Source organism: Meriones unguiculatus, chromosome 2 (genome assembly GCF_030254825.1).
Source record: "Meriones unguiculatus strain TT.TT164.6M chromosome 2, Bangor_MerUng_6.1, whole genome shotgun sequence".
Lineage (NCBI taxonomy): Eukaryota > Metazoa > Chordata > Mammalia > Rodentia > Muridae > Meriones > Meriones unguiculatus.
In genome coordinates this window covers 90,914,589-90,924,051 of record NC_083350.1, presented here as the reverse complement: position 1 = coordinate 90,924,051, position 9,463 = coordinate 90,914,589, and the positions used below count along the sequence as shown (strand labels likewise).

The window sequence follows — 9,463 nt, the reverse complement described above, 5'->3', positions numbered from 1 at the left end:
GTGGTAAAAGAACGTGATAACAGTCATTCTATTTCTCTAAGTGAAACAACCCAGGCTTGTTGTTTTACTACCATTCATCACCTCATTCTATTTATGCATCCTTCTATCTTCATGGGCCTTTATGGTTTACTGTATTTTCACTTAAATTGCACAGTTGCACAGTTTTAGTATAGACTAGCTGTACAAGATATACATGACCTGAATTTTCATTATTGAGAGATAAGGAAACTCTGTTGTTTAATGTGGGTAGTTGACTTACCAAAATTATCAAGTTTCATAACTCAAAATTAGCTAGTTTTGACCAATTATAAACTGTTATGACAGGATTCTCATTTTTTTTAAAGGTATTAATTGTATTGCTCAATAAACTGGGGAAAATGTGAAGACAATTTATGTTTCAAAGTGTTATTTCACTAAATGATCTAGAGAAAGCTTTTAATGCAGTTTCAAAGCACAGGAAACCATTATTATTGTCTTTAAATTGCAAGACAAGTTGGGTCTGTGTGATAATTAATTGAGCTATAGAAAAGTGAGGAAAGAAATATCTGAAAAATCTTTATGCTTATTCACATATAAACAATCATGTGAGCACACAGGATTGTGTACATCATCATCCTTTGTGACTCCGGATGCATGGCTTCCACACTAGCTAAGAGCCTGGGCTCTGGAGACAGATGACATTCTCAGTTCCTATGCTTTTTACTGGCATGGCCTTGAATAATTGATAAAACGCCCATGAGCCCTTAATGAATATCTTTAGAGTGAGGATAAAGGCATTTTAGTGTTTGCATGTCAAGTAATGCTGTATTTACATAGATGCATCTGGTTTATTTCACTCAGCGTTATCTCTTTCGTGTCTACTTGTGTTGTAGCGAATAACAGGATTCTCTACTTTTTAAAGGTATTAACTGTGTATCTCAACAAACTTGGGGAAATGTGAAGACAATTTATGTTTCAAAGTGTTATTTTACTAGGTAATTTATATAAAGCTTTTAATGCAGTTTCCAAACATAGGAAACTTCTAACATATTTGATATTATTGTCAAATTGGTACTTTGACAATTAAACTAGATAATTCAAATCGTTTTTAGCAGCTTCCCACACATAGGAAACGATTGACATGTCTGATACTATGCCCACCTCAGTTCCCCACCTGCCCCAGAAATGGATTGCTGCCTTACCTTCACTAGTTTGATTTATATCTTGTCTTTAGAGCGGAATAATTTTTTTTTTGATGAGAAGTAGGGTGGTTGATCTATCTATCTATCTATCTATCTATCTATCTATCTATCTATCTATCTATCTATCTATCATCTATCTATCTTGATTAGGTAGTTTCTTTGACAATTTCTTACACCTATATAATATTTTGATGATTCTCTTCCCACTCTTTCATGTCTCCATCTGATTCTACTCCTCTCCCCACCAGTCCCTTTCACAGACTAAGAACTTTTGTCTTGTGACCTATAAATATTCTTATTATGTATATATCCCAAGGGATTCTTTTGTTCTAGAATATTTTACTGAAAAAGATTATTTTTTTACTTTTGAATTATGTGTGTATACACACAGATGTATGTGCTCGAAGCTGCCTACTGAGAAGGATAGAGGTGTTGGATCTCCCTGGGGCTATAGGCTATGAGCTGCCTGACACAGGTGCTGGGAACTGGGTCAGTCTTATGCAAGAGCAGTACAAGCTTTGAACTGCTTCAATGTCTCTCTAGTCCCTGTGCCTTTTAATTTTAAAGGCAGGCCCTTAAAATTAAACATCATTAAAAATGATGTTTATTCCATCATTTTCCTGTTTTATAAAGTTTTATATGCTTTCCAAATTTTCACTTTTTAAGATTGTGTAGACTACATACTTTGTAATAAATTTTTCTTTTGTTCGACACAAAATTTGTGGTTCAGTATATTATAACATACAGACTTTTCTTTTTGTATATGCTAAGTAAGCATTTTCCCACTAACCCCAAACTCTATAATAGAAGAAAATAAGTTATAAATTAATAAATATTTGGCTACCCTGGACTCACTTTGTAGACAAGGCTGGCCTTCAACTCACAGCAATTCACCTGCTTCTTCCTCCCTGAATGCTGTGATTAAAGGCATGTGTCACCATGCATAGCTAGAATATTTTTTCAGTGATAACCTATAAAAGCAGGTTATGGTATTTACAATCTATTTTATAACAAAAAGTGTAATACAAAGAATAATCCTAGGAAAAAAAGTCAAGTAAACCAATAGATAATCAGCCAAATTTAAGAAGAAAAACTTCCAGTTTATATATACATTTTCAAAAATGCCCAATCTCAGTTTAAGACTAGGTGTGACATATGACAATGTCAATGCTGCCAAAGATGAGTACTCTGCTAGTGACATCATCAATTCAGAAAGCCATTTGATGGTATCTATTAAACATAGAAGTTAAGCTGTTTGATTTACTCACAGCATTTTTTTTAATTTAGAAAACCCCCTCATGCATGTGCATGCAGAACCACATATGAGTATATTCACCACAGAATTGCCTTTTTAAAATAAACAACAGATTTTTCTTTTGTAACAAAAAAAATCAAGTAGGGGAATGATAAGACAAACAATCAAATATGGTAATGCTTCAATAGTACACAACAATATGATAAATTACTCTATAGTAATTAAAAGAAAATTAAATCAGGTCTACATCCACCAACAGAGAATGGTCTGGAAGCAACATAGAGTAAAACAATAGGTTGAGTAGAACAGAGTAAAACAATCAGATATATAATTGGTTGTGAAGGTGCAAGACTGTAACCTCAGCACTTAGGAGCAGCAACAGGAAGATCTTGAGTTTGAGACCAGCCTGGGTTACATAGTTAGACCCTGGTGTAATAAAAACAGAAACAAAATGAGCAAAGAAATGAACAAAGAAACAAAATGTTTGTGCGTGCTCATGAGCGCCCATGTGTATGTGATAACATTAATGTGAAAAGAAATCACTGAATATCAATAGTTTTTCTGTGGTTTATTTTTGTCTATATCAAAAAGCACTGAAGGACTTATCAAATTCATCATAGTATTTTCTGTGTATAAGACACACAGAAAAGCAGAGATCTTTTCACATGTAAACATGTTCATCTGTGATTATTATAAATGGAAAAATGAAATTAAAGAGACACGATACTCATAAGAATGGTGCCTACTGATGGTCAGAAAATGATGATTGTCTTCTCTCTCAAAACAAGGCATTTTGGTACTGGAGAGGTGGCTCAGAAGTTACAAGCACTTACTTCTCTTGCAAGAGGACTTGGGTTCAGTTTCCAGCACCCACATGACACCTCATAGGTACTTGTAACTCCAGTTCCAGGGGATCCAAAGCCCTCTAATGGCTTCTTTAGGCACCAGGCATGTGTATGGGACACATGAATATATTCAGGAACAGGTGCATACACATAAAATAAAAAAAAATCTTTAAAAACCCAAGGAATTCTACCACAAGTCTGTTCCCAGTCCCAAGAATTTCCTGTGTCTCCAGACATTTAAGTCCATCCTGTTTGAAGTCAGCCTTCTCACTGATTCTCTCCACACATCACCTCTATGACTTCTTTATCATTCAACCATTTTCTATCTACTCTTCAATTATTGTTTCTTTGATGTAATATTAGCTACAGCCAAGAAGTTTAAGTCTCTGTTGGCCTAAAAGATGGTAACTACACTCTGGGGAATAAATTACTTCATTGTTCATTTGAACAAAGTATCCTAGGCATATAAACCTTTCCAATGCTTTCTTGTCCCAAGCTCAAATGTTCCTTGAGAATTTATCTTTAGGCTATGCTCAGTAAAAGAAGAGAGGATATGAGAGGAATAGCAGCTGATGGCAATTGGAGCTTGGTTCATATTAAACAGGGAAATGAAAGGATAATTACTTGAAATATAGTAAAACCTCACTTGAAGTTTTGTGGAAAATATATCAACGAATAGAAAGAGAATAGTACATTTGAAATTTATTACAACACTCTTATGGTCTGAAAAAAACTGCTTAAAACAGCATTTTCACCATCTACTGAATCCTTGTACCACAAATAGAGCTTAGATTTTGAATAAATATGACAGCATTTTTCTTTGTTAAATTTGTTTATTTATTTATTACAATATATTCACTTTGTATCCTGGCTGTATCCCCTCCATCTCCTTCCAGTCCCACATACCCTCCCTCTTCACCCCCTGTACCCCTTCACTATTCCACTAATGGGGGAGGATTTCTCCCCTTCTATCTGACCCTAGCCTATCAAGTCTCATCAGGGCTGGTTGCATCACCTTCCTCTGTGGCCTGGCAAGGCTGCAGCCCCCAGGGGGAGGTGATCAAAGAGACTGCCACTGAGTTCATGTTAGAGACAGCCCCTGCCCCCCTTACTAGGAAACCAACTTAGAAACTGAGCAGGGGGTCTAGGTCTTCCCTATGCATGGTGATAGCAAAATTTTAAAATTAATTATGTTTTTATTAATTATAATTTATTCATTTTGTATCTCTGCTGTAGTCCTTTTCCTTGTCCCCTCCCAGTCCTACCCTTTCTCCTCCCATGCCCCTTCCCCCAATCCACTGATAGGGGCTGTCCTCCTCCCTTTCCATTTGACCCTAGCCTATCAGGTCTCATCAGAACTGGCTGAATTGTCTTCCAAGTGTTTTCCTTTCTTCTTTCCTCCCTCCCTCGTTCCTTCCCTGCCCTTCTTCCTTCTTTCTCTTTCTTTCTTTCTTTCTTTCTTTCTTTCTTTCTTTCTTTCTTCCTTCTTTCTTTCTTCTGTTGTTTATCTGAAGAGAGCACCTCTACCAGGCCACAAGCAGCTCAATTTATGGACAAATTGGTGGGGAAGAAACAACTGCTTTCAAATAACAGTTCTTGTAGAGGTATGAATCACTGGCAGCTTCCTCCTGCCCTGTTCTTCAATGGCTCAGAAGTTTTAGCCACACCTGATGTGAAAGCAAGCCTACATACAAAATGTGCTGAAAATTAAAGTTGAACAGATTCAAAAAGAAAATTTCAGGTGGAGAGATGGCTCAGTGTCTAATAACACTGGCTGCTTTTCCAGAGGTCCTGGGTTCAATTCCCATCACTTGCATGGTGGCTGAAAACCATCTGTAACTCCAATTCCATGAGATCTGATACCCTCTCCCAGCCTCTGAAAGCAACAGGTATGCATGTGATGACCAGACATAAGTGTAGAAAAATATATTTATATACATAAAAATAAACAAGAATAATAAATGAATAGATGAATAAATAAAGAGAAATTTCACAGACTCTGGGACATTTAGGTAAGACATTAGCTTGTGTCCATTCTGTGAAAATGTAATCTCATGTAAGTGAGTAAAAAGTTTTTTGTTGCCTTAGTAAACATTTACAAACATCTTAAACCAAGGAAAATATAAAACATATTTGATAAACATGACCTTTTCTCCCTTATTCTATCTGTAGTGCTGAGCATAAAGTCATCAATAATATTAGTGCTTATCTATTTCATACCAGTCAAGTATGGAGGTAGAGGGGTTTATAAGCCCAAACTCTTAGTTGAGGTGCTATTGACAGTTGATAGCTTCTGGGGAAGGGAAGGACAATGTTGTTTAAGGGTGTAATCTCTGGTAGGTGAACTATTCTCCAGTGGATGTCCCCATATGTGGATACACACACACACACACACACACACACACACACACACACACACACATATATATATATATACACATATATTTATTTGTGTACATGTGTATTAAGTATATGTATGGGAAGCACAAATCTGATTCAGTGTGCTATCAAGAAAAGGACATGAAGTTAGGGGCATCAGGAGGTGGGGTGGATCTGAACAGCATACATTGTGACTATGATAAAAATACATTGCATAATATTTAATATTTTTCACATTAAATAAAGTAACTGTTTTGAACTCTTAACACTTGATCCCCACAGATATATGCCTAACAAAAAAATTAAAAATTGTATTTTATGAGTGTATTGGTCAGTGATAAATAGAGTTTAAGTTAAATTTAGATGGTATTTACTTTTTTATTTTATAGAAATTATTGTGGCCTCTTCACACTGCTCCTATCAGTCTTAATATGTCAGTCCAGTCCACTGGTATTTACTTCCAATTAAGAAATGTATATATATATTATTCAACCATAACATGAATGGAATCCTAGCATTTGTGTCATTGAGGGTAGGCAAATGGGACAGGATGTAAGGGGAATTAGGCAGACACAAGAAGCCAAATACTCACTCATATGTGGAAGCCAAAGCATTTGATCTCACTGAAGTTGAGAGTAGAATAGTGGTCTCAGAGGATAAGCAGGTTGGGACAGAGGAAGACTAAGGTGAAGTTAGATAATGGGTATCAAAATACACTTGTGCAGCAATAATGAGTTCTATGTAGAGTGGGGGACCATGCTCACTACAACCTGTTATATATTTTAAGAACAAGAAGAAAGGAGTTAAATAATCTCAACACAATGAATGATTAATTTTAGTGTGGTGGAAAACTTGCTTTGCTGATTTGATTACAGGTTTTTGTCTGCATGGATTATTAGACTGTACATCACCAATAAATGTAGTGATTATGCCAATTAAACAGAAAAAGAATTGAAGCAGAGAAAGATTGACTATTATGAAACAACACTAGACATTGTTTCTAAATATACAAATCACCAAGTTTATATATCATTAGCTTTCTTATTTGACCCCAGAACTTCATAATTTTCTTGACTTCCTCATTTCTGAGGGTAAAGTGGGGAAAGAGGTCATGGGCCTTAGGTACAGATATGAACCAGATAAGACAACAACAGTGACATGAGAGGCACAGGTAAACAGTGCTTTACAGTGTCCTTATGAGCTGTTATTCCTCAGAGAGTGAAGGATGACTAAATAGGAAGCAACTAGCATAAAGAAAATAAACAAACACAGTGATCCACTATTGGCAGCAAGTAGAGGCCCAAGAGAGTGAATGTGAGTGTATGTCAACTCAAGGAGTAATATTGTATTACACATAAAATGGCAGGGTGTTGGGACCACAGAATGGTAACTGCTCCATAAATAAAGTTTGTATTTCTCTATGGATGAATCCTAAGATTACAGTGGTACCTACTAGGAATATGCACACAGGTCGGCTCATGATGGTCATATAGTGCAAGGGCTTACAGATGGCTACATAGTGATCATAGGCCATGGAAATAAAGATGATTTCAGCAGCAGCAAAAACAACAACAACCAAAAAACAAAAAAAAACCCTCCCCCTCAAACCCCAAAGAAATAAAAGCTCAGCAAAAAGCTGTGTCATGCAGCCAATGAAGGATATAGTGCTTTTCTCAGAGATTACATCATAGTTAATTTTGGGTGCTATGGAAAAAGAGTATAAACCATCTATGATAGAGAAGGAGGACAGAAAAAAGTACATGGGAATAGCCAGGGCTGGGCTGATAAAGATGGTGACTGAGATGAGTATGTTACTTGCCATTGTCATCAAGTAGATTATTCACCACCCAATACATAAAAGTTTGTGCAGATCTGGGTCTTGGGTCAAGCCCAGGAGGATGAATTCTATGATATTGCTCATCCTTTCCAACAATTTAGCTCAGGCTGTGTGCATATGGTCATCTGAAAAAAATAGGGTGTCTCAGTGATGATATTCAAAGTGAAACATGGAAATGCTCCATTATCTCATTACTTCTGGTCCCTGAGGTCTATGAAGTGTCATTTCTGCTTATCTCTGCAGACAGTATCACATACCAGGCAGTTATAAAGATTGGATTGCATGCAAGCAGAGGGAGGAGGGAGGGTGGGATTGGGATGGGAGGAGGGAGGGGCTTATGGGGGGATGCAGAATGAATAAAGTGTAATTGATGAAAAATTTAAGAAAAAAGGGAAAAAATAATTTAAGAACCTTAAATGACTTTCAAAATTGGAGGAAAACATGGAGTTAGTCAATTGGCATGGAGCACGTCTCGCCCCTGGGGGCAATGGTCTCCTGAACCTACTCAGACCTCGGACACCACCACTGCTAGTTCTAGAACTGACGTAGGATGTTCCAACGAGGGGTTAAGGCTTCTCATAATATTTCCTATAAGCCCACGCCTGTTTGTTTATATCCCCCATTTTTATTCATTATTAGCCAGATAGAGCCAAGTAATTGTGGTAATGATACTTGCTTTTTTGCCCAATGCTGGAATGCTAGTAAAGTTAGGTATGCCCTGGTTACTCGCATGCTTCACTGGGTGCCTATGCCCATTGATGCCCCTCACGCTATGACTCTCTTCAGACAGAAAAGGGATCTTGGAACTACAGCCACCATTGTTACTACCATCTCATTGACGGCTGTTGGAGCTACCACCAGGGCATTAGCCATGAGTCATACTGGGCAGACTGCTCAGACCCTGAATAATCATTTAGCCAATGTAGCTCATGCCTTAGTTGTACATAAAAGAATTAATGCTCAACTAAAAGGAAGCTTGATGGTGTTCAATCAGAGGATTGACCTCTTGCAGGAGCAAATTGATACCCTATGGCAAATCGCTCAACCTGGCTGTCAATGAAAGTATGCTGGACTTTGTGTCACTACCATACAACATGAGAATTTTTCCTGCACTGCAAATCTGTCTAAACAATTGTCGAGCTATATTTTAGGTAATTGGACTGGAGAATTCGATACTACGATGGAGCAGCTGAGAGTGGCCATTGTCACAGTAAATTCTACCGGAGTGGACGCAGGACTAGCCACAGGATTATCAACATGGATTGCTGCAGCCATGAATCATCTGAAGGAATGGGCGGGCATGGGAGTGTTAGCAGGCCTTCTGGTGTTGGTCTCCTTGGTTTGCCTGTGGTATATATGCAAGATTAGAGTCTCACAACAGTGTGATGCAGCCATGATCATTCAGGCCTTTTCAGCCATTGAAGCAGGACATTCTCCCCAAGCATGGTTGGATACCATAAAAAGCTAAAATGATACGCTCAGGATGCGAGGCTAAGCACTGCACTCAGGGTCAGCCGCTTTGGACCCAGAGAAGAGCATGTCTGATTGCATGCGGGTTGATGCCCCAGGTCCCGCCTCTGAGAAAAAGGTATTGGACGGGTCTGATGTTCTTTGGGTGGATGACACCTAAATGAACATCTGTACAAAGTCCCAATTTATTTCTAATATCAGAGATCAGACCTCTACTCTTGCCTGATGCGTCTAAAACAAAAAGGGGGAACTGTAGAGAGCTGCGGAATGCTATGCCTTAAAGATGGAGCTGGTTTCCGCCTTCCACCTTCCCGATGGTGAGTGCTCTCTGTCACGAACAACTCCACATTTGGCTAAGGCCGAGGATCTGGCTTGCTTCCATGTATGTGGACCTATCTGCATTGCCCCCGTGGCACGCCTGGGTTGGCTACCCAGAGGCTATTTAAGCTGTGGGCTGGCTTTCCCCGGGGTCCGAGGATTGTTCAATGTTCCTGAA

General features: G+C 38.1%; 1 pseudogene; it reads right to left on the bottom strand.

Annotated features, from left to right (window-relative positions):
* Nucleotides 1-6,660: 6,660 nt before the first annotated feature.
* LOC110544514 (olfactory receptor 4C45-like) lies at nt 6,661-7,587 on the bottom strand (annotated as a pseudogene).
* Nucleotides 7,588-9,463: the final 1,876 nt, after the last annotated feature.